General features: G+C 42.8%; 1 long non-coding RNA gene across 1 annotated transcript in view; it reads left to right on the top strand.

The window, feature by feature from the left end:
* LOC133559902 (uncharacterized) overlaps positions 1-27,199 on the top strand; it is a 39,131-nt gene that overhangs the window by 11,301 nt on the left and 631 nt on the right. Inside the window, exon 2 of the long non-coding RNA XR_009808320.1 lies at positions 27,104-27,157. This is a non-coding gene — a long non-coding RNA (uncharacterized LOC133559902). The remainder of the gene's footprint in view (positions 1-27,103; positions 27,158-27,199) is intronic.

Below are 27,199 nucleotides of genomic sequence, written 5' to 3'. Positions count from 1 at the left end.
TAGCGGTGCAGGTGGCGAGCTGACAGGAGATGGAGATAAACGCAGGACGTGTCAGTTTGATGGAAAGGCAGAGTGAACGAGGAGGGGGCGGCGGTGCAATGAAGTGTCTGGCGAATGGACTGAAATCAACCGCCTTCGATTTGGACCCATGGCGGCAGGGGGTGGCGAGGGGGGAGGCCATGTGTGACGATTCCTGAGGAAAGTTGGCGGAAAAATGTCGATGGCAGCATGATGCAATCAAATAATAGTGGCGATTAATGTACATCTTGCAGGGCGAGGGTACATTACATACAGAATCAACCTACTGCTATTTTTATACTGTAGTCTCCCAGGCATATGTTAGTACTGTTTTACACCAGCAGAGGGAGCTGATGATATATTTAAGATACTGCATAACATCCACTTATTATGCTTTTTTTTTTTCTTTTTTAACTATGTTAGTGTCCTACTGTTATTTTATTTTATTTTATTCTATTATTAATCATAAAGCAGAGGAGGCGTGATGGTTGTCAGAGGTGAGTTTTCTGCAGGATAATCCCGCAGAAAACATGTCTCATGCAGGGAGAGCGGGGGATTATGTGCTGCTCCAACTCACGCTGCGTCCGCAAGCAAATCAAATGGAGGGCCTTTTAAGTGTAACACATGCAGCTGCTCCAAGTGAAGTTGGATGTCTCTCTCGCAAACAGGAAGGGATTAATTTGTCGTTTTTTGAAAAAAAATAATAAAAGAAAATAAAAAGGCTAAATGAAGATTCGAGCCGCACAAAATCCGAACTTGTTTAAGACTTAATTATGATGTTCTACTTTAAACAAAGAAAGTTTTTTTTTTTTTTTTTTTTTTTTTTTGCATGGCTGTAAAAGTTGTTGTCATGGCAACCAACAGCCACTGTCAAACCCTTTCCATTTTGGTCAGATTATGGGTTCACAGCTGTTTTTTTGTGTTTGTACAGTGCACGCTGTATTAAAAGGCCAACAAGCAGAAACCTTTCGGTGCAAGGCTGCCAAGTCAAGTCCTAAGCAAAAACGCTACGTTTATTAGTACGTGAAGTGAATTATATTTATATAGCGCTTTTCTCAAGTGACTCAAAGCACTTTTACATAGTGAAACCCAAAATCTAAGTTACATTTTAAACCAGTGTGGGTGGCACTGGGAGCAGGTGGGTAAAGTGTCTTGCCCAAGGACACAGCAGCAGAAGCTAAGATGGCGGAAGCGGGTATCGAACCGGGAACCCTACAAGTTTCTGCCACGGCCGCTCTACAAACCGAGCTATACCGCCGGTGCTTGAGTCTATCTCAACTGCATTCTCATATATTACATTTTAGGATGTAATAATGCAGGGGTGTCAAACTCATTTAAGATGGGGGGCCACATGGAGAAAAATCTACTTCCAAGTGGCCCGGACTGGTAAAATCATGGCATGATAACTTAAAAGTAAAGAGAACTTCAAATTGTTTTCTTTGTTTAAAAATACAACAAGCACATTCTGAAAATGTACAAATCAAAATGTTTTTTTTTTTTTTTTTTACACTTACATGTTCAATTAATAGTATTCTACATTTATTTGTTGTTATTTATTTATACTTTCCCCTTAAAATATTTCATAATGTTCATCAATCAACTCATTGGTGTTAATTTTCAATCTATCAAGATAAAAAAAATATCAAAATCAAATTACCGTATGTTATTTATGTAGTACATCTAATAACATACGGTAATTTGATTTTGAAATAATACAATACAGTACAATACAGTATGTTATTTATGTACCAGTGGGAAGCACGGTGGAAGAGGGGTTTGTGAGTAGTCCCGGGGTCAATACCAGGCTCGGGATCTTTCTGTGTGGAGTTTGCATGTCCTCCCCGTGAATGCGTGGGTTCCCTCCGGGTACTCCGGCTTCCTTCCACTTCCAAAGACATGCACCTGGGGATAGGTTGATTGGCAACACTAAATTGGCCCTAGTGTGTGAATGTGAGTGTGATTGTTGTCTGTCTGTCTGTGTTGGCCCTGCGATGAGGTGGCGACTTGTCCAGGCATACATCCTTTTTTTTCTTCTTTTTTAAAAAAATTTAAATTCATATGTGCAGCTCTAGTCATTGTTGATTTAGGTTGCACACTAGAGTTACAGGGCTTCACGGTGGAAGAGGGGTTAGTGCGTCTGCCTCACAATACGAAGGTCCTGCAGTCCTGGGTTCAAATCCAGGCTCGGGATCTTTCTGTGTGGAGTTTGCATGTTCTCCCCGTGAATGCGTGGGTTCCCTCCGGGTACTCCGGCTTCCTCCCACTTCCAAAGACATGCATCTGGGGATAGGTTGATTGGCAACACTAAGTTGGCCCTAGTGTGTGAATGTGAGTGTGAATGTTGTCTGTCTATCTGTGTTGGCCCTGCGATGAGGTGGCGACTTGTCCAGGGTGTACCCTGCCTTCCGCCCGATTGTAGCTGAGATAGGCGCCAGCGCCCCCCGCGACCCCGAAAGGCAATAAGTGGTAGAAAATGGATGGATGGGACTAGAGTTACAGGAAAAAAAAGGGAGTTATTCGCTTTCAAAAAAACGTTATCATAATGACATTAGGAAATGATAAACGGGTCCAAAAACTATTTGATAAAGTTGTTATTAAATATGTTTGGTCCCATTTGCTTTTAAAGGCCTACTGAAACCCACTACTACCTGCCACGAAGTCTGATAGTTTATATATCAATGATGAAATATTAACATTGTAACACGTGCCAATGCGGCCTTTTTAGTTTACTAAATTGCAATTTTACATTTCCTGCGAGGTATCCTGTTGAAAACGTCGTGGAATGATGACGCTCATGTTGACGCGTGCTTGTGACGTTATTGGTTGGGGTGGACGTGTTCTCCCAGCACTACTCACGGCTAAAAGTAGTCTGTTTTTATCTCATAATTACACAGTAATTTGGACTTCTGTGTTGCTGAATCGTTTGAAATTTGTTCAATTAATAATGGAGATTATAAAGAAGAATGCTGTTGGTGGAAAGCGGTGGATTGCAGCTGCTTTTACACAGCGGTCAAGTGAACATGTTTCTCTACCACATGTCAACCAGCAAGTTTTTGGATGGGAAAATTGTGATATTAAGTCGGCTCTTACCGGAGCGGATTATGCGACCTCCTCCTGCGGCTGTCAAAAAGGCAGCTGTGATCTTGGCTCCTCCATTGGCTTCTCTCAGAGACACTGGCGGTCACTGCAGCCATGCGACTTTTAGGTATTTATAATCTCACTAAAACGCTATTAACACAATAAGCAGATAAGGGATTTTCCAGAATTATCTTAGTAAATGTGTCTAATAACATCTATAAATCGCTCACACTGCCGTCGCCTGGAGCCGTCGCCTTTTCTTTTTTTTCTCTTTTTTATTTTTTTTATTTTAGTGCTTCACTCTTACTTTCCTCATCCATGAATCTTTCATCCTCACTCTAATTAATGGGGAAATTGTCGATTTCTCGGTCCGAATCGCTCTAGCTGCTGGTGGCTATGATTATAAACAATGTGAGGATGTGAGGAGCCCTACAACCCGTGACGTCACGCGCACATCGTCTGCTACTTCTAGTACAGGCAAGGCTTTTTTATTGGCGACCAAAAGTTGTGAACTTTGTCGTCGAATTTTCTACTAAATCCTTTCAGCAAAAATATGGCAATATCGCGAAATGGTCAAGTATGACTTATATAATGGACCTGCAATCCCCATTTAAATAAGAAAATCTCATTTCAGTAGGCCTTTAACGAAATAAATCAAGTATTGTGAGCGTATTTTACCTTTCTGTATTTGTATCTGAAGCAGCAATAGCTATCCTCCATGAAAACATACTTTGTATGATCGCATTCATTTTGTCTCAAAGTCCAGTTTAGAAAAGTATTTCATCTTGGATACAGTATATAATCCTCCATATTGGCAGAAACATTCATTTAATTCAATTTCATTCCAAGAAATTAAACAGTATTTTTGCATCTGACAAAAAAACACCCATAAACGCTGGCTTACTCTAATAAAATGCCATGTTTGTTATAAATACGTAAAAAAAAAAGAAAATAAAAAAATGCTGGCTTCCGCTGGAGAGACCTGTGTCTGCTAGCTTGAGCGCCCCCACTTCTCCCAGTGTGGCGAGTCAGAGTACTGCTGAGGCATTGAACTGCAAGTTGACAATATATTGCCCCCTACCTTGAGGCAGAGGTACTTGCTGCCTAGAGACCTGCCTTTTCCACGTGGCAACAAGCATGCGCCCAATACACACTGTGTATAGCCGTGGAGGCACCGCCTGTGCCGGCCTCACTTCTCATCTGCTGCATTGTTTTGATCAGAAAACATGGAATTTCCGCAATTTTGACCATATCAACTATCAAAATATGCAGGAACCACACCAAAATCATATAGAAAGCATAAACCAAAAGAGAAATATTAAAACTTATTTTATTTTATTACTTTGTTTCGGAACATCTCATGCTTAAGCCACCTGGAGGCAGGTGAGGCACTGCCTCACTTGCCTCCCCTGACAGCACGTCACTGTGTCCATGGTTTACCCCGCCTACCGCCCAATTGTAGCTGGGATAGGCACCAGTGCCCCCCCGCAACCCCAAAAGGGAATAAGCGGTAGAAAATGGATGGATGGATATTTATGTCGTTTGATCATTTTCCTCTACTGGTGCGCTAACGTCATGTGGTTTATTTATTTTGTATATATGTAGCATCATCTACAAAAATACAAATAAATTCTATCGCGACATCTAGTGGTCACATAAAGATCAGCTGTTTCTTTCATTCAAATATGTCGGCTCATTTTTATACTTCGGAAACTCATCCCGCGGGCCGAATAAAACTTGTACGTTTGATACCCCTGCAATAAAGTAACTACATATGTACGTACCGCATGCAGGTATATTTGTTTTGGGTGTTGTTAGCTAATGATTGCGATTTGGATAGTTAGCTGTAATTGAATGTATATTCTATATAATAACAATAACATGACTGCTTTTGTATGTGTGTATGCGCTCTGTGCGCATACACATGTGTTGAGACAGGATGAGTGACCGCTGTAAACACCAATTGTTTTAGTTGTGCCGGTAAACATTTTTATTCCATGGACTTAGTACCGTATTTTTTGGACTATAAGGCGCACTTAAAATCCTTTAATTTTCTCAAAAATCTACAGTGCGCCTTACCGGTGTGCCTAATATACGGAATAGTTTTGGTTGTGCTTACCGACTTCGAAGCAATTTTATTTGGTCTATGGTGCAATGATAAGCGTGACCAGTAGATGGCAGTCACACATAAGAGATATGTGTAGGCTGTAATATGACGCCAGGATACAATACCAACATTTTAAATGTTCCATTGAAAAGAAAGAAAAAAACACACGGCACTCAAAAATATGTCAACATGTTTTAGTATGACTTTGAAACCTCACCGCTTGATGGATTGTCGGCCAATTACGGAAATTGTAGTCATAGATACGAGTATTACTATGGTGTGTGTATAAGGACCGCAAAATGGCACCCATTAATAGACAATATCTGGAGTTTTGTTTCACAATATTAGGCAAAACCAACTTTTCTTACCTTTTTGTACCTGCTGATCTGTATTTAAGATCTGCATAAGTCCTGAAAATTTGCGCACGTCCGCCTTTGTAGTCTGTGTCGATTGCGTAGTCGATAAACTTCTTCTTTTACACTATATTCTTGTTATCGGACATTCATCCTCCGCTGTTGCCATTTGTAATATAATGTAGCGTACATTTTTAACGTATATCTCGATATGGAAGCGCTAAAAACTACAAGTGTAGTTGGTTTACATAATGCACCAAAGGAACTTTGGTTGTTAAAAAGTGCCGGTCGGACAGTTTTTCACGGGACACATTTTTTTCAGCATTGTTCTATTGAGCTCTGGATGAGGAGATGCTGCTCCGTTATTGATTTAAGTAAAGTCTGAATGTCATTAAAACAGTTAGCTCCATCTTTTGACACTTCTTCCACTCCCGTCCTTGCACGCTACACCGCTATAACGAAAATGACGGGGAGGAGACTCTGCCGAAGGTGAGTCATGTAAATAAGACAGCCCACAAAACGGCACATCCGGTAGCGACTGTCAGAAAGCTACTTGAAGATGATCTGTAAAACACAATCTATGCAACATGTTGACCAAAGAACCACCATTACATTTTGTGTAGACCACACGGAAGTGTTTTACATTTAGAAAAAAATCATAATAATACGACTCCTTTAATGCGCCTTATAATCCGATGCGCCTTTTGCATGAAAAAAAAAGACCTTAATAAGCACGCTTATCTGCATTGCGCCTTAGAATATATGTAGAATATATTTATATTATTCATGTATTACTGTATATGTTTTATATATAATATATGTTATATGGGGGGGCTTCACGGTGGCAGAGGGGTTAGTGCGTCTGCCTCACAACACGAAGGTCCTGAGTAGTCAGGGTTCAATCCCGGCCTCGGGATCTTTCTGTGTGGAGTTTACATGTTCTCCCCGTGACTGCGTGGGTTCCCTCCGGGTACTCCGGCTTCCTCCCACCTCCAAAGACATGCACCTGGGGATAGGTTGATTGGCAACACTAAATTGGCCCTAGTGTGTGAATGTTGTCTGTGAATGTTGTCCGTCTATCTGTGTTGGCCCTGCGATGAGGTGGCGAACTGTCCAGGGTGTACCCCGACTTCCACCTGACTGTAGCTGAGATAGGCTACAGCACCCCCCGCAACCCCAAAAGGGAATAAGCGGTGAAAAATGGATGGATGGATATGTTATATATTATTTATTATTATTATTGTCTATTGTGAGCGAACTGTGGTGCTGAATTTCCCCAAGGGATCAATGAAGTACTTTCTATTCTATTCTATAATCCGGTGACCCTACAGTCCAGAAAATACAGTAAATGTAAAGAATATAAACAATTGTACAACAAATGTGTTCTGATATAATTTTTGCTTTGAAAAATGAACGGTAACTGTCAACAAGTTGCAAACAGCCCCTTGAAGGGCTTTTTGCAAAATCCCAATTTCTGTTTAAGCGCGACAAAAAATGACATTTTCGTCTGAAGTTTGAATAGGCCTTATTCAGTTATGTGACTTTTGTAGTAGAGTAAACAAAGCGTAGGGCCACCAAACCAACGAGGCTACTGTGCAGCAAACAAGAGTGCGAACTATAGGAGTATGCCCGGGGCCTAGATCTTACCACTAAAAGCAGAAACAAGCAAAACAGCTATCCCTATAAGTTATCAAACGCGATTTGTCGAGGGATCTGAAGGATTATCCCTTGGTTGAGTTCCCAGACATGTCAAACTATCTGATGCTCCAGACGTCATTCTTTACGACAAAACGGATGAAAACTTGGAAAAGCATGGAGGTCTACAACGTCGTCGTGTGTGGCTGAGTCGAGAATCTACCAGATAAATCATGCATCATTTAGGCTCGGATTAGGCTGCATTGCATGATTTAACGTCGCCTCTGCAGCCATGTTTGTTTGATGCCTTATTGATCTTGCATGTGCCATTAAGAGTATGCCTATTTCCAGTTGTTATCAAAATTTAACTGTACAGGTCAACGTTGTTTACGTGCCGAAATATTCATTTATGATTGCTGCCTTTGGTAAAAGCTACGAGGAATTGCACTTTTGTTTTTAATTATGCCTATCGTTCACAATCATTATGAAAGATATGACGGATGTATTTTATTTTTTTATGCATTCTCGACTTGAATATTAACCAATGCTAATGCAGATGAGCTATTTATGCCGGCGTAAACACAAGCCTGCGTGGCAATGTAGACATGATTGACTGATCAGCTGCTTTCCTCGTTTCCTTGCTCGTCAAACTTTATTGTCGATCATAAACCATGCCCCTCACCTGGTGGTAGAAGGACGAGGACATATTACATCAAGTTGGTACACTTTGAAAGCCAATTTAGACTTGGGAATGGCAGGAACGACACAAAAAGACAGTATGGCTCCACCTCCCTTAGCGAAGATTGTGAGTAATTCGTCATCTCAATGGGAATACCGTATATGAACATCCTAGCAGTCGGCATCCTGATGACAGACGACCTTGTACAGTAAGGGATGTTTCATTATGTTTGTTGGCTCTCAAAGTCTGCAGTGAGCAGTATTCGGTGATGTTAAAAAAAGCGAACGTTTGTGAAACCAATGCTTAAAATAAATACATTAAAATTAAAATACTGTTATTATAAATGTGCCTGTTACTACATTACATATATACTTACATCATGTTTATAAAAACCTAATGGAGGCGTTCGGATGTTTTTTAAAAGGGCTTCATAGGCAGATTAGGCTCTAGGGACGGCGTGGCGCAGTGGAAGAGTGGCCGTGCGCAACCCGAGGGTCCCTGGTTCAATCCCCACCTAGTACCAACCTCGTCAAGTCCGTTGTGTCCTGAGCAAGACACTTCACCCTTGCTCCTGATGGGTGCTGGTTAGTGCCTTGCATGGCAGCTCCCTCCATCATTGTGTGAATGTGTGTGTGAATGGGTGAATGTGGAAGTAGTGTCAAAGTGCTTTGAGTACCTTGAAGGTAGAAAGGCGCTATACAAGTACAAGCCATTTATTGTAGGCAGAGTTTTGATAGCATTTATTTACTAGTCGGAAAGAAAAAAAAAAAAAAAAAGCATTCATCGTCATATCTTTGAAAATGTCTCATGGCGCGGAGTCGAACCCACATTTCCTCTGCAGCTGGAACTGCCGGCACCTCCGCTGGCAGCGCGCTCGGACACGCCCCTGCTCGCGCATGTTATAACTTCACCTTTATCGTAAATTTTCAAGCCAAAAGGCGTCCGTTCTCCCTTTTCTGTCTACACACTGTCTGTCTGCTTTTAGGTACTCCGTGATTGTGCGCTGCCGAACATGCTCCTCTGCTCGTAAACCAGCAACCTGGGCGTGGGGTGGTGGTGGACCGGTACTTTTCAGAGGCTGTATAGTACCAAATATGATTCATTAGTATCGCGGTACAAAACTAATACCAGTATACCGTACTACCCTAAGAAGGATTCACCTGAAACTACATTAAATTTCAGGGACAGTTCTTACAGTTTATGACATTGGTGGATACAACATATAAAACGATACGTTGCTTAAAGGTTGTTTGCAACTTTTACAAAAGTTACACGACAATTTATATGCAGTTTAATTTTCTAATTGTGGCAAATTTTTACATTTTTCTTGTAAAATCTGCTCTTTTAAACCACTTAACAATTAACAATTAGGTGCATTTTTTGGCTAATTAAGATAAAAATATTTAGCTGGTGACATACAGCAGCTTTAATTATATGTATAACACATCTTGAAGATGAACCTTTTTTAAATCATTCACAATCTTTTTGTAGGACAGGAACACTTTTATTTTTTTTAACACATTCTAATTCGTAAGATACGACAAGCATGAGGTGGCTGACAATGAAGTTAATGGAAGTAATCTATAAAGCCCTCGAAAAACATCCAATAACCACCAACAAAACTGTATTTACATGTCGTGACTCTGCATATTAACCGAGTATTACCGATATTGTTATTGTAACCACTAACGTCGAGGAATTACTTTCAGCAGCGTATTAATACAGAGGTAGTTTATTCAGCTATTGACATACTGAGCCGGTAAGCTGCTGCATTTCCTCTGAGTTGGTGAAAGGTAATTATAGATGATTCCGTATACAATACATCATTACAGAATTATTTGGCGTACCACTAGATGAAGCTCACAGTTTGAGAATAACTGTTCGAGAACCTTCATCCTCACTTATTACAATATTTCTTTGAACCTGTAAGTGTAATTCTGACTTCACACATACGTAAAACAAACACTTTCACCCAATTCTTGATGTTAATTGTATTATTATACCCATCAAAACATTTAAAGCCTGCAATGAACAAAAACAATTCAAGGCCATGTTAAGGGGATGTAAACTTCCTATTTTATTCCTTTTCATTATTGTAGGGTGTCAAATGTACGGCCCTAGGGCCGGATCAGGCCCGCAAACAGGTTTTATCCGGCCGGCGGGATGAGTTTGCCAAGTATAAAAATTAACCTAAAATTTTTGGATGAAAGAAAAAACAGCTGTTCTAAATGTGTCCACTGGATGTCGCAATAGCAATTCATTGTATCTTTGTATTCTTTGTATCATGATGTTAGTATATAAGTGGATATAAATAACCATAAATTAAAGAGAGTACTATTAGCCGCAACATGTAAGTAGGGCTGGGCGATATATCGATATACTTTGATATAAAAAAAATGACTATATCGTGATATTCGAGTATGTTCTCAAGCAGTTGCTTTTAGCTGCGGGCATTACACTACAGGCTCTTCCCACTCTTTCTTGTCTCTCCTTCTCACAGACAGCAAGCGCACCTTCTTACATACCTCACATACGTATACGCCCTCGCGGAGCAGAGAGGTAGCAGCATAGGTAACGTTAGCTGTGGTGCGAGTGGTAATACGAGAGAAAGAAGGTGCGATTCTGGAAACGAATGAAGAAATAATTCATTCCCAAGAAAAACAGCAGGGGGTCCATCGTCTGGCGGTGGTTTGGCTTCAAGTGGGAATATGTTGAACAGGCAACTGTAATTTGTCAAGTGTGGGGTAAAAGTGTTGCTACAAAAAGGAGCATTACTGCTAATATGTAGCATCATTTGAAAAGTCACCAGCTAGAGAATTAAGAGTGTTTACTCCGCAGGTCAAAATCTTTGTTCGGTGCCACATGCACCTCAAAATCATGCACAAAAGTGCACTTTATTTGTTTTAAACTATTGTAGTGGCGTTCTGTACAAAAAGTGCACTTTAATTTAGTGTTCATTTGATATGTCATCTTAGTGACATCATGCACAAAAATGCACTAATCGCTTGTTTTAAAATGTCTCTGACAATCTAGCACTTTCTGTTTTGAAAATGACATGAATGTGTGTGCCACTGCTTGGTAACTGTTTAATAAATAATTTGGTCAATTGACTTAGTTGTGATTTCCTTCTTTGAATGAAAGTTTAAAATGAGCATATATTAATGCAGTATGAAGAAGAAGGTTTTAATGTAGACACATAGAATCATCATACTGCTGTGATTATATGCATCAAGTGTTAATTCAAGGCAACGGCAATATATATATATATATATATATATATATATATATATATATATATATATATATATATATATTGTATCGCGATATGGCCTAAAAACATGGAGATATTGAAAAAAAAGGCCATATTGCCCATCCCTACACATAAGTGTAGAAAAAAACAACAACCCAACTACATTATGATTTGTATAATTTCAGAATGTGCCTGTTGTATTTTTAAACAAAGAAAACAATCGGAAAGGATTCTTTATTTTTAAGTTATCGTGCCGTGATTTTACCAGTCTGGCCCTTTTGGGAGCAGAATTCTCTCCATGTGGCCCCTCATCTAAAATGAGTTTGATACCCCTGCATTGGAGCCTTAAGTATTGTGGTTTTCGTCCTAGTTGTGGAACTGTGGACCAGCTCTATACTCTCGGCAGGGTTCTTGAGGGTGCATGGGAGTTTGCCCAACCAGTCTACATGTGCTTTGTGGACTTGGAGAAGGCATTCGACTGTGTACCCCGGGAAGTCCTGTAGGGAGTGCTCATAGAGTATGGGGTAACGGACTGTCTGATTGTGGCAGTCCGCTCCCTGTACGATCAGTGTCAGAGCTTGGTCCGCATCGCCGGCAGTAAGTCCGACCCGTTTCCAGTGAGGGTTGGACTCCGCCAAGGCTGCCCTTTGTCACCGATTCTGTTCGTAACTTTTATGGACAGAATTTCTAGGCGGAGTCAGGGTGTTGAGGGGATCCGGTTTGGTGGGTGCAGGATTAGGTCTCTGCTTTTTGCAGATGATGTGGTCCTGATGGCTTTATCTGACTAAGATTTTCAGCTCTCACTGGATCGGTTCGCAGCTGAGTGCGAAGCAACTGGGATGAAAATCAGCACCTCAAAGTCTGAATCCATGGTTCTCGCCCGGAAAAGTGTGGAGTGCCATCTCCGGGTTGGGGAGGAGATCTTGCCCCAAGCGGAGAAGTTCAAGTAACTCTGAGTCTTGTTCACGAGTGAGGGAAGAGTGGATCTTGAGATCGACCGGCAGATCGGTGTGGCGTCTTCAGTAATGCGGACGCTGTATCGATCCGTTGTGGTGAAGAAGGAGCTGAGTCGGAAGGCAAAGCTCTCAATGTACCGGTCGATCTACGTTCCCATCCTCACCTATGATCATGAGCTTTGGGTTATGACCGAAAGGACAAGCTCACGGGTACAAGCGGCCGAAATGAGTTTCCTCCGCTGGGTGGCGGAGCTATCCCTTAGAGATGGGGTGAGAAGCTCTGTCATCTGGGAGGAGCTCAAAGCAAAGCCACTGCTCCTCCACATCGAGAGGAGGCAGATGAGGTGGTTCGGGCATCTGGTCAGGATGCCACCCGAATGCTTCCCTAAGGAGGTGTTTCGGGCATGTCTTACCACGAGGCCACAGTGAAGACCCAGTACACGTTGGGAAGACTATCTCTTACGGCTGGCCTGGAGACGTCTCGGGATCCGCCGGGAGGAGCTGGACGAATTGGCTGGGGAGAAGAAAGTCTGGGCTTCCCTAATTAGGCTGTTGCCCTTGTGACCCGACCTCGAATAAGTGGAAGAAGATGGATGGATGGATGTTATTCGCATTTGACTCAAATCAAAGTCCCATAGGTGATGCAGTATTGCGGGAGAGAGTATTAGTTATACACAAAAGGAGTCTAAATGTGTTTGCAGTGGTTAGGTTGTGCATGTGCACCCAATGAAGCATTCAGTGAGTGTAAAAATAAACATTGCTTTGGCGTACTTTTGTTTAAGTGGACCATGCTATTAGCATCTACAAGTCAGGTGCACACTGGAGATGAGAATAGCGGCTTGCTAATTTGCATTAGTCCGTCTTGATCATGTCAGGGCGTTGTTTTTCTTCCTCCTGAATGATGGGGGAGAAGAGGGTGTTGCTGTGCAATACAAGGTAATTAAGAAACATGCTCTTGTGAAAACTGATATTCCCTTTTAAGCCCCATCCAGGCAAGTGGAACAGTTGGAAATAATACCGCTGTAATGGGGACAATACACGGGACTAAAATAGATTTCCATTAGCTCGTTAAGTCTCTGCAAGGACACATGCATATGGAGGGGAAGCAGAAAGGAGCAAATATATTTGTTAATTAATCAAACTTAAATTTACACCAAGAAAAAAAAAAAAGAATAGAATGGACTTTATTACCATTACATTTGCATATAACGAGAGTAAGGACGGGCAGCACAGTGGAGGCGGGTATGTGCCTCTGCCTCACAATACGAAGGTCCTTTGTAGTCCTGGGTTCAATTCCGGGCACAGGATCTTTCTGTGTAGAGTTTGCATGTTCTCCCCGTGACTGCGTGGGTTCTCTCCTGGTACTCCGGCTTCCTCCCACCTCCAAAGACATGCACCTGGGGATAGGTTGATTGGCAACACTAAATTGGCCCTAGTGTGTGAATTTGAGTGTGAATGTTGTCTGTCTATCTGTGTTGGCCCTGCGATGAGGTGGCGACTTGTCCAGGGTGTACACCGCCTTCCGCCCGAATGCAGCTGAGATAGGCTCCAGCAACCCCAAAAGGGACAGACAAGCGGTAGGAAATGGATGGATGGATAACGAGATTAAGGACTCCAATTTAAGGTGCAGTAGTGGAAACAAAATTGAATAAAAATAAATCACATAAGTAGTAATAAAGATAAAAAAATAGAATTGAAATAAACAGCCTGTTATCCAATAAAAACCATAAGCAATTCTGTACAATATACAAAACAATATACAAAATACTGTACAATATACAGAACAAAACTATCAGAGTAATAAACAATCTGTGTCGGACGTATTGCACTCGAAAGGTAATATTGCACTGTGGGGTATTAGGGTAGGATATTGTATAGGGGTGAATTATTAAAACGAAAAAAGGGTGTTTTAAGTGAATATGGGAGCTGGACTGGCTTGCAGACGAGTGTGTCAAATACACACCAGTGAACAGCCCAGCTATAGCAGGAGCTGGAGACTGTGAACCTGGTCCATGGGGACTGAAAGGGGTCGGCGGTCTCAGGGAAAATGATGGATGTATTGGAATAGCCGACTCTATGTTGTACTTGTTCGCCGCACTCATTCGGAACAGTGGGCACTCGCCGTTGGCCGTGACTTTGCAACAGTCAGTGAACTTGTAGGCCTTTGGCAAGTCTTCACTTTCTTCTCGGCTTTGACCAAATGTACCCCCCTCGTGGATTAAGATATTATTATCATAAATCTGTGAAAATGCCGACAAATAAGGTTGATATCAACTAAAGAACTGTTCAAACATCGCAGCATACTGTATCATATCGATCCCCAGATACCTGCTCAGACTAATGGGAATGACATTGGAGCAATGTTTTGTATTATCCAATGAATACAGTGGTACCTCAATTTGCGAGCAATATTCCTTCCATGTGTATAACTGCAAACACTTGTATTTTAAAATTAATGTAAATCAATTAGGGTTGTCCCAATAGCAATATTGTGGGACCGGTACTGGTGTCGGAGGACTGAATAATACTACTAACTTACTCTATACTTGTCACTGTTTTTTTTAACTAAATATTGGTATCATATTGTGGAGGGGGCGTGGCCTGCGGGCCTGCAACGAAGTCAGCGACATGTGCGAGGATGGCCCAGGTCAGCCTTATTGTCTAAAAACCTGTCGAAAGGTAGAAAAAGCTGGAGCGGTTAGAGAGAGGGAGTGCGAAAGACGGACGCAGAAAAAACATTTTGCTGGAAAGCAAAACACTTGCACGATCTTATGAAAATAAAAGAGTGTTGTAACCCTGATTCTGCTCTCCTGATGATGATTGGTGGGCCAAAGAACCCCCTGGAGTGCAATCTCCACACATATGTATACAGGTGGTCAAACCTTTACATACACTTTTGTTTCATCTGACCACAGAAAACTTTCCTCTCGGAGGTCTTATCTTTGTCCATGTGATGTCAGATGAAACTAAAATTTAGCTGTTTGGCCACTAGTAGTATTATGCTCTGGGCCTGTTTTGCTGCCAATTAAACTGGTGCTTTACAGAGAGTAAATGGGACAATGAAACAGAAGGATTAACTCCAAATTCTTCAGGACAAAATACAATCATCAGCCCGGATGTTCGTTCTTGGGCGCAGTTGGGTGTTCCAACAGGACAATGACCCCAAACACACGTCAAAAATGGTAAAGGAATGTCTAAATCAGGCTTGAATTAAGGTTTTAGAATGGCCTTCCCAAAGTTCTGACTTAAACGTTTGGACAATGCTGAAAAAACAAGTCCATGTCAGAAAACCAACACATTTCGCTGAACTGCACTAATTTTGTCAAGAAGAGTGGTTCAAAATTTAACTAGAAGCTTGCCAGAAGCTTGTGGATGGCTACAAAAAAGCGCCTTATTCCTGTGAAACTTGCCAAGGGACATGTAACCAAATAATAACATTGCTGTATGTATACTTTTGACCCAGCGAATTTGCTCACATTTTCAGTAGACCCATAATAAATTCATAAAAGAACCAGACTTCATGAATGTTTTTTTATGACCAACAAGTATGTGCTCCAATCACTCTATCACAAAAAATTAAAGAGTTGTAGAAATGATTGAAAACTCAAGACAGCCATGACCTTTATGGTCTTTACAAGTTTTTTTACACTTTTGACCACGACTGTATATATTGTATCTGCTGATGTGTTTATGTTGTAGTTGTAAAGAAAAAAACTAAAACCAAAAAGTAAATAAAAAAATTGGCTGATATTGATAAAAGAAGGCCGATATCGATATGCATCAAAATGCCAAACCGGCTGATAATCGGTCGATCCCGAGCATTTACCCTGGGTTGCGGATTAATGCACGTCTACTTCTGGCTGATTTTCTGTCCGTTGTTTCCAAGTCTTATCCCGTATTTACTTATTATAAACTTCTTGTAGTCATAGAGCTGCTGCATGTTTTTATTTGTGACTTCTGGCAAACTATCCCCGACATCTTTGAGGGTTGGACCTGAGAAGTCCTTTTCGGCGTGACAACCTTAGAAGTGACGTGTATTATTGAGTCCGGAACAGACACAATAAATTGAAACAGCTTCTGCAGCTTTTCAATTTTTTGGTCATTTGTGGCTGCAAGCACGGAAGCTTGCGGAATGTTGTGTGATGGAGACTGACTCTGCAGCGGGGCTTGATTCTCCATGTTGGCTGTTAACACTTAGAACTAGAGATGTTCGATAATGGCTTCTTTGCCGATATCCGATATTCCGATATTGTCCAACTCTTAATTAACGATTCCGATATCAACCGATACCCATATATACAGTCGTGAAATTAACACATTATTATGCCTAAAGTTGTTGTGATGCCCCTGCTGGATGCATTAAGCTATGTAACAAGGTTGTCCAAAATAAATCAACTCAAGTTATGGAAAAAAATGCCAACATGGCACTGCCATATTTATTATTTAAGTCACAAAGTAAATTATTTTTTCAACAAGCCTCAAAACAGCAGCTTGGAATTTGGGACATGCTCTCCCTGAGAGAGCATGGGGAGGTTGAGGTGGTTGGAGGGGTGGGGGGGGGGGGGCTGTATACTGTAGTGTCCCGGAAGAGTTAGAGCTGCAAGGGGTTCTGGGTATTTGTTCTGTTGTGTTTATATTGTGTTACGGTGCAGATGTTCTCCCAAAATGTGTTTGTCATTCTTGTTTGGTGTGGGTTCACAGTATGCGTATATTTGTAAAAGTGTTAAAGTTGTTTATACGGCCACCCTTAGTGTGACCTGTATGGCTGTTGACCAAGTATACTTGCATTCACTAGTGTGTGTGAAAAGCGGTAAATATTATGTGATTGGGCAGGCACGCAAAGGCAGTGCCTTTAAGGCAGGGGTCTCAAATTCAATTTACTTGGGGGCCACTGGATGCAGAAACTGGGTGAGGCTGGGCCGCAAGAAAATATTTCTTAAAAAATCGAACATGCACTTTTTAACGAATTCGCCTTCTATCCCTAGCATTGCTAGGGCGGGAAAGCCAAACCTCACGATTTTTCCGTGAGACTCCTGAATTTCAGTGCCCCTCCCGACAATTTACCAGTGCAACCATTTTCCCGAATTTGTCCCATTTTTCATTCGGCCGACATTATTAATGGCTGCCGTGACTGCACTGCCTTTAAGGTCTTCTACAACAGTGGTTCTGAACCTTTTTTCAGTGATGTACCCCATGTGAACATACTCTTAATTCAAGTACCCCCTAATCAGAGCAAAGCATTTTTGGTTGAAAAAAAGAGATAAAGAAGTAAAATGCAGCACTATGTCACCAGTTTCTGATTTATTAAATTGTATAACAGTGCAAAATATTGCTCATTTGTAGTGGTCTTTCTTGAACTATATAACTAAAAAACTTGTTGAAAAATAAACAAGTAATTCAATTATAAATAAAGATTTCTACACATAGAAGTAATCATCAACTTAAAGTGCCCTCTTTGGGGGTTGTAATAGAGATCCATCTGGATTCATGAACTTAATTCTAAACATTTCTTCACAAAAAAAGAAATCTTTAACATCGATATTTATGGAACATGTCCACAAAAAAATATAGCTGTCAAGACTGAATATTGCATTGTTGCATTTCTATTCACAGTTTGTGAACTTACATTCATATTTTGTTGAAGTGTTATCCAATAAATATATTCATTAAGTATTTATGACTGACTGCTATTTTTTAGAATGTTTTTGATCTCACATACCCCTTGGCGTACCTTCACGTAGCATCTATAAGAGAACTAGTGCTTTACAACTAGTCACTGTGCACATAACACAACTAAAGTGACAACTCTGAATCATGTTGTGCGAGACTTGTGCAGAAAAACGTTATTGGCTGCAAGACGTACTTATACTCAATAGCCATACAGGTCACACTGAGGGCGGCCGTATGAACGACTTTAACACTGTTACAAATATGCGCCACACTTTGAACCCACACAAAACAAGAATGACAAACACATTTTGGGAGAACATCCGCACCCTAACACAACTTAAACACAAGAGAACAAATACCCAGAACACCTTGCAGCCAAAACTCTTTATAATATACACTACCTCAACCGACGCAAGTAGGGAGGGTGGGGGTGTGGGGGGTTGGTGGTAGCGTGGGTGTGTGTATTGTGGCCCGGAATAGTCAGGGCTGCATGGGATTCTGGGTATTTTTATTCTGTTGAGTTTATGTTGTATTACGGTGCGAATGTTCTCCTGAAATGTGTTTGTCATTCTTGTTTTGTGTGGGTTCACAGTCTGGCACATATTTGTAACAGTGTTAAAGTTTTTTCTACGGCCACCCCTTAGTGGGACTTGTGTAGCTGATGACTAAATATGTCTTGCAACAACACACATGTGTATTGCTCAGCCAAATGTAACAATCATATAGGCTTGCATGTTGTCTGTACAGGATTCAGAGGGCGTTAAGAACAGTGCCATAGCGGCACCCCTTGAGTATTGTTTATTGGGTATAAATTGGCAGGGATTACCAGAGAATGGATACCCTGATATTAAGGGGACTCCTGTAAAAATTGTGAACGTTGGGAAGTATGACGCTGTCAAGTTCTGTTCATATTAAACTCGCGGGCCGCACATACAATACATTGTCATATCAAAGTGCGGGCCGCAAAATAACGTCTCGCGGGCCGCATGTTTGAGACCCTTAGTTAAAGGCATTCCCCCAACATTGTTGTCTGGGTGGAAATTGGGGAAAAAATTCTGGAGGGTTGTTGCCCCGGGATATATTTGGGCGGGGCACTGAAATTCGTGAGTCTCCCGGGAAAATCGGGAGACGCAACTGCTCTGTTGTTCTCCCTACGTCTGTGTACCACTCCATGCAGCGGCGTTTTAAAAAGTGATACATTTTACTTTTTGAAACCAATACCAATTATTTCCGATATTACATTTTAAAGCATTTATCGGCCCATGATATCGGCTCTCCGATATTATCGGACATCTCTCCTTAGAACCATTTTTCAGGGTTTGTTTCTCTTATTTGGTTGTTCAATTCTCCTAATTTTCTTATTAATGATGGTAGGAGGGCAGGATCTTAATCTCTGAGTGCACGTCAATTGTCGAATAAAAGCTTAGGTTTTTAAAAATAAAGCAGGAGCAACAATATGTAACAATATATTAACTCTTTCCTGTTCAAATGACAGAAACCTGTTACAAATATACTTTCAACCCAGAAAAAAATATGCTCGTAACTGAAGTTATGTTCGCAATTAAAGCATTATAAAAAAGCCAAGACAGCTAGTCTTGGCTAGTAATTACTCTCTCCAGTTGAAATTACCAGACCAAAATGTTCATTTTTTTAGCTGCCAATTAATGGGGTTAAGCATGCTGTGAGAAGTGTACAGCTATATTCAAAATATAGTATCCAAATACAATATAACACAAGATAATGTTGTTATCCGCTGCCCGGATCATAGTCTGTTTACGTTTTGGAGTCACTTGTGTTTTCAGCACCTTTTGAGTTTGTGTGTTTCAGTTGCCATGACGGCAGAGAACATTCGGACGCTCACCTGTTGCTCGTGCACTAATCGGAGAGCCATTTAGTCTATGCCCTGGCCTCACTCGGTCGGGCTTCCTAATTTTCCTTATGAAACAGTGGTATTGCCCATAGGGTCCTCTCAAAGGTTTCTCATAGTCATCATTGTCACCGACGTCCCACTGGGTGTGAGTTTTCCTTGCCCTTATGTGGGCTCTACCGAGGATGTCGTTGTGGTTTGTGCAGCCCTTTGAGACACTAGTGATTTAGGGCTATATAAATAATCATTGATTGATTGATTGATGACTTATTTTTCTGCGACACAGTTTACAACAAGTGCACCAATCATTACTGTCCCACAACACATGTACAGAGCAAACATTGGTTCCGCCATCTATTCAACCCACATATAGTTATAGTCAACTATAAACAATATATTTTCCATAGAAACATTTATAAACTTTGCAAAGTGTGCGTATATAACCCTGTCGCTTTAAATATAGGAAATTACATAACAACCGTCTAATGGCAGCTACATTCCCAACAAAATCATTATCAATTTTGTACACCACTTGAAGCTTGTGAGGTAAGGTCGAAGCAACAAAGATGCATCACTCAGCTTCGAGTAAGGTAACGGTTTTATGGATGAGCCTCTCTTGGTACACTGGCTTGGAGAGACAATTTCCTTGGTCACTGATGGATGAGTCGCTGAGCAGCAGCTCCAGTTTTCTCACACATCCATCTTCAGCCATAAAAACTTTCGTCCATCTAGCCTGTTTTTATTCAGTCCGAGGTGTTACCTTCCAACATCACAATGTCATCGACCTTTGCGTTTCTCCATGTCTTAGTCCATTGTCGCACCTGTTGCAAGTTTAATAAGTGCTCCTTCCATCTGGACCAGAACTCATTTTTCAGATACTACACCTTATGCCATCTTCTTAGAAGTTAAATAATTTTCTTCACATACTCTACTGGTAGTGGTAAGACAATGGAGGACTTCATGGTCAGAATGTGATCAGGCGAAAGTAGTTGAGGTCCTGTGGGATCTTTTTGTGAGTACACTGGTCAAGGCCTATTGTTTATGAAAGCTGTGACTTCAGAAAGATAGGTAGGTACGCAACAATGATCCATTAAGTCTGTAGGATGACTGATGCACGATGGATGTCAAAACACTCATTGATTTTATTTGTCTTGCCTAAACTCCTCGCATATGGCCTGGGTTCATTAACTCACAGCTGATTTGCTTTAAAAATACTTGATACATCGTCTTCATCGCTTTAAAGGACTTCTTAACATGTCACTTGAGTCTCGCAACAGCTTTGGTTAATTTAGCCCAGCTGGAGAACGTCCAAAAATCATTAAGTAGTGAATTTACCACCCTTAAAGTCTGGTGTACCTCAGCTTTACGAACTTCCGGGTCTTCGACTATATCTCCAACCTTAATGTCTTCATAGGGAAGATTCTCACCCCAGATAGACTATGGACCAGTAAACCAGTCAGAACAATTAGCTCTTTCACTTTGAGGCCTTGGAATGCACAAGTTTTCTTCAGACTTGACGTGCCTCCACTGATTTGTGATTGGTACAGTCTTTGATTTGCTGAATGCATTTAACTACAAAAACATGCAATCTACTGGCATTGTTGAGTCCGTCCATAAAAATTCCTGAGCATTTACAAACCCCGTTTCCACATGAGTTGGGAAATTGTGTTAGATGTAAATATAAACTGAATTTTGATGATTTGCAAATACTTTTCAACCCATAATCAATTGAATGTACTACTAAGACAAGATATTTGATGTTCAATCTCATAAACTTTTCTTTTTGCAAATAATAATTAACTTAGAATTTCATGGCTGCAACATGTGCCAAAGTAGTTGGGAAAGGGCATGTTTACCACTTGTGTTACATCACCTTTTCTTTTAACAACACTCAATAAACGTTTGGGAACTGATGAAACTTATTGTTGAAGCTTTGAAAGTGGACTTCTTTCCCATTCTTGTTTTATGTAGAGCTTCAGTCGTTCAACAGTCCGGGGTCTCCGCTGTCGTATTTTACGCTTCATAATGCGCCACACATTTTTGATGGGAGACAGGTCTGGACTGCAGGCTGGCCAGGAAAGTACCCGCACTCTTTCTTTACAAAGCCATGCTGTTGTAACACGTGCTGGATGTGGCTTGGCATTGTCTTGCTGAAATAAGCAGGGGCGTCCATGAAAAAGACGGCGCCTAGATGGCAACATATGTTGTTCCAAAACCTGTCTGTACCTTTCAGCTATAATGGTGCCTTCACAGATGTGTAAGTTACCCATGCCTTGGGCACTAATGCACCCCCATACCATCACAGATGCTGGCTTTTGAACATTGGGTCAATACCAGTCTGAATGGTTTGCTTCCCCTTTAATCCGGATGACACAATGTCAAATATTTCCAAAAACAATTTGAAACGTGGACTCGTCAGACCATAGAACAATTTTCCACTTTGCATCAGTCCATTTTAGATGATCTCGGGCCCAGAGGAGCTGGCGGCGTTTCTGGATGTTGTTGAGTAGAGTAGAGCTTTAACTTGCACTTACAGATGTAGCGACAAACTGTATTTAGTGACAGTGGTTTTCTGAAGTGTTTCTGAGCCCATGTGGTGATATCCTTTAGAGATTGATGTCGGTTTTTGATGCAGTACCGCCTGAAGGATCAAAGGTCCGTAATAGCATCGCTTACGTGCAGTGATTTCTCCAGATTCTCTGAACCTTTTGATGATTTTACGGACCGTAGATGGTAAAATCCCTAAATTCCTTGCAATAGCTCGTTGAGAAATGTTGTTCTAAAACTGTTCGACAATTTGCTTACAAATTGGTGATCCTCGCACCATCCTTTTCTGTGAAATACTTAGCATTTAATGGAAGCTGCTTTTATAGCCAATCATGGCCCCCACCTGTTCCCAATTAGCCTGCACACCTGTAAGATGTTCCAAATAAGTGTTTGATGAGCATTCCTCAAATTAATCAGTATTTATTGCCACCTTTCCCAACTTCTTTGTCACCTGTTGCTGGCATCAAATTCTAAAGTTAATGATGATTTGCGAAAAAAAATGTAGATCAGTTTTAACATCATGTTGTCTTTGTAGCATATTCAACTGAATATGGGTTGAAAATGATTTGCAAATCATTGTATTCCGTTTATATTTACATATGGAAACAAGGTTTGTGTTATCCGGCATTTTGTTTCGCAATATTATGCAAAAGAAAATTTACTTACCTTCTGGTGCCTGCTGATCTGTATTTTTGTAGTCCGTGGCGACACGGTAGTTAATACGTTTTTTTTTCTCTATCTTCTTGTTAAGGGACATTCGTCCTCCATTGTTGCCATTTCTAATATAAAGTAGTATAAAGTTCCTATATTATATCTGTCAGTAAACTCGCCATGAAAGCGCTGAAACATACCGTTGTATTGAGTTTATATTATTCACCCAAGGAACTTTAGTTATTAGACAGTTCCGGTAGGACGGTTTTTCACGGGACACATTGTTGTTTCCGGATGAGGAGATGCGGCTTTGTTATTGATTTAAGTAAAGTCTGAATGTCATTAAAACAGTTAGCTCCATCTTTTGACACTTCTTCCACTCCCATCCTTGCATGCTACACCGCTACAACAAAGATGACGGGGAGAAGACGCTGCCGAAGGTGAGCCACGTAAAAAACACCGCCCACCAAACAGCGCATCCTGCAACGACTGTCAGAAAGTGACTTGAAAATTATCGATACAACATAATCCATGCAACATTTTGAACAAAGAACCACCATTACATGGTATGTAGACCATAAGGAAGTGTTCTCAATTCAGAAAAAAAAAATGCGCCTTTTAATCCGGTGCGCCCTATGGTCCGAAAAATACCGTGGTAGGAAAACATTTTTTTTATTGTTAATGCCCATTGAGAAAAAAAAATATTCATAACGATTTGCTATAGATACATTTTCCTTTTTCACCCAAGAAAGAAAAAAACAATAGTCATATGTGGAAGACTCTTGCTTCCGGGTTCTCCGGACCACCAGGGATTGACATGTGTAGAACCGGCTCCTCGCAGAGGGCCTTCTTAACCCTCTCAAACACCTGCTGGCACCGCTCTCTTCCAGGATGGGGGGGGGAGGTGGCGCGGCCGGACGGCGTCCCGGCCTGAGTCGGGCGGTGGAGGTTTGTGATGGGCGTGGCCTGTGCGCCTGCGGGGAAAAAACACCAATTAGATTCTATTGTGTGGAAAGGAGAGACAAATTGCTGTAAAGCATTCAGGTTTATTGAAAAATAAAACATTGTTGAACCTAAACCAAGTCTGTCATGTCTATCCCTGGTGGAAATGTTCTTAGCTTGGTCCCCTTGTTATACGTGCGCTGTTGTCGTTCCTGGGCACGAAGCAAATTCTCACGTGACAAGTCCGCCACCGTGTGGAGTTTTGCTAGCATGTCCATAACGTACTGCACTTCATTTTTACTGGAGCTTGGACCTTCCTTCCAACTTTCTTTAATTACGTCCAACACTCCGCGTGGTTTTCTGCCGTATAACAGCTCGAAAGGTGTAAAGCCAGTGGAGGATTGGGGTACCTCCCGCATCGCAAACATGAGGGAATCCAGCCATTTATCCCAATTTGGTTTGTCCTTGTGCATAAACTTACGGATCATGGTTTTTAGCGTTTTGTTTAGCCGCTCCACCAGCCCATCCGTTTGTGGATGGTACACGGTGGTGCGGATTGCTTTAATCCCCAATAATCCGTACAGTTCTTTTATCGTGCGTGACATAAAGGACGTGCCCTGGTCAGTCAAAATCTCTTTCGGGATTCTAACTCGGGAAATGACCTGAAACAGCGCTTGCGCCACACTCTTTGCAGAAATGGAGCGCAGCGGCACTGCTTCGGGGTAGCGCGTTGCGTAATCCACCAGAACTAACACAAAGCGATACCCCCGTGAGCTCGGGTGAAATGGTCCGATGAGGTCCATCCCAATTCTGTCGAATGGGACCTCCATGAGCGGCAATGGGCGCAAAGGGGCCTTCGGGGTGGCCGCTGGGTTCACCAGCTGGCAGTCCGGACAGGCAGCACACCAGCGGCGCACGTCTGCCCGGCCAATAGAACCGGACCATGACCCGATTTAGTGTTTTATCATACCCCAAATGTCCAGCCATAAGATTAATATGCGCCGCCTGGAAAACCATTTCCCGGCACCAACAACTGGGTTATTTCTTCTCCTGTTTGAGTGTCACGGGTCACTCGGTATAATCTATCTCTCATAATGGAGAAGTGAGGGAATACCCGCGCTGTTCCCGGGCGCATCGGCTGACCGTCTATATAATCTACTTGGTCCCAGGCCACGCGCAAAGTTTCGTCTCGAGACTGCTCGAGAGGAAAATCCTCCGTAGGACGCCAATAGGGGACCGGGGAGGCTTCCCGCGAAGCATCCGCCGGTTCCCGCTTGGCAGTGTCGGATCGCCCCGCCTCGCCACTGAAAACTGCGCGGATACTCCCTTTTCCTATGGTCCGTGAACGCACCCCTACGCATTGTATCAGTAAGCGCCTAAACCCCGGCCAATTTGTGCCCAAAATTACGGGGTGCGAAAGGTGCGTACTTACAGCTACCTCTACCCTATGCTTTTGGCCCTCGTACCAAATTTCTACAGGCACCATAGGGTACTCGTGCACATCCCCATGAACACACCTGATTTTTAGCCGTGTTGCATGCCTCAAAGCCCCGGGTCGAACCAGGTTCTGGTGGATCATGGTCTGCCCGCAGCCCGAATCCACCATCGCCTGGTATGTACTCCCTTGTATCATTACCTTGATACCGTACGTCGGGGGAGGGCACTGAAGGGCCGGCCACTGCGGCCAAGCGCCCCACCTCCACCTGCTGAGGTCCCTGACGCGCGCGACTGGGCCGCCCACGCCTCCAGCACGCCTGCCCAAGCGTTTGAGGGGCCGTCTGCGCGGGAGATGTTCTGGGGACAGCAGTCGGGACCTGCGGGGAAAGAACAGACGGGGAGTCATGCGGGTTAAAGCGGTGAATGTGCAGCGCTCTCTCCTCATCTCGCGCGCTCCGTGCGTGCGCCATTGGTGCGGGTTGTGTCTCGCGGTGGACAGCCAGGTGATCCTCAGCGAGGGTCACTGCAGCTGCCAGGTCACGTGGCCGGTGGTACCGGACCCAGTCGGCCGTCTTCTCGGGGATCGCTTCCAAGAGCTGCTCCCGGATGATCTGGTCCAGCAGTCGGCCCTCTCCCTCTCTTGGCTGCAGCCAGCGCGTCGCTGCCTCTTGAAGCCGCTGGGAAAAGGCAAATAGCCGGTCCTCCTTCCCCAGACGCATGGACCGGAACCGGCGTCGATATTCTTCAGCGGTGCCTCTCGTCTGGTGCAGCACCGCCCTCCTCACGCTGCGCCTCCCCCGTCGGGAGCGGCAAGAGCCGCACCCCCCACTCTTCCTCCGGCCACACGCATGGTCGCGCCGTGGCCGAAAAAATGTCAAGGAAGGCATGGGGATCTTCTTCATCCCCCATGCGGTGCATGGTGACGGCCGTTGGCCCTGGCCGGGCCCTGCCCATCTGGTCCGCCAACGCCCGCAGAACTTGACACTGTTGCCGGCTGCTTGCTGCCACCTCGGCGAGCACATTCGCTAAATTTGTCAGGGGGTCGTCTTCCCTTGTCTCCGGTGATCCTGCCAGATTGGGCGCCAAGTTGTGGAAGACTCTTGCTTCTGGGTTCTCCGGACCACCAGGGATAGACATGACAGACTTGATTTAGGTTTAACAATGTTTTATTTTTCAATAAACCTGAATCCTTTACAGCAATTTGTCTCTCCTTTCCACACAGTCTTTCTGTTGCCAGCAACGATATGTCCGTCTCTCTCTCTTGCCGCCTCCCGACCACGGCCTTTTACAGAGCGACAGGTGATTAAACAAACACTTTCAGCTGTGTCATCCAATCACCTGTCGCCAACCTCGAGGCCGGCCCTGCCACACCCCGCTTCCCCGCAGGCGCACAGGCCACGCCCATCACATCATACTATATTGACTTTCAGGGAACTTTTGTACTTTCTGGACATTTAACACCCAAATCGCACTCTGAAAGAGCCTGATCAGTGGCCTTGTGGTTAGAGTGTTAGGTTGTGAGTTTAAACCCCGGCCAAGTCATACCAAAGACTATAAAAATGGGACCTATCGCTCCCTGCTCGGCACTCAGTATCACAGGTTGGAATTGGGGGTTGAATCACCAAAATGACTACCGAGTGCAGCCACTGCTGCTGCTCACTGCTCCCCTCACTTCCCAGGGCTTGGAACATGGGGATGGGTCAAATACAGAGGGTAATTTCCCTCCACCTAGTGGATGTGTGACTATCAGTGGTACTTTAACTTTTAAAAGGATACAGCTGCAATGAGCACTACCTTCCATAAGATGTGTTGTTTTGTCACCTGTCATTCGTGCACTAAAAATGGAATCTAATTTGTGTTTTTTTCCCGATGTAAATAACTGTCAATGTCTTTGTCTCCTCTGCTCCTTGCAGCGTATGGAAGGATTGGCTCTACAGTAACTGCTGTGTGGCCACTATGGACCTGAGGTAAGCACTTTTTTTTTTTCTTTGCAGACGCGACGGCAGGGG

The sequence above is a fragment of the Nerophis ophidion genome, linkage group LG10, assembly GCF_033978795.1.
Source record: "Nerophis ophidion isolate RoL-2023_Sa linkage group LG10, RoL_Noph_v1.0, whole genome shotgun sequence".
In the NCBI taxonomy this organism is placed as follows: Eukaryota; Metazoa; Chordata; class Actinopteri; order Syngnathiformes; family Syngnathidae; genus Nerophis; species Nerophis ophidion.
The sequence above is the reverse complement of the archived record's forward strand: the minus strand, read 5'-3'. Positions and strand labels throughout refer to the sequence as shown.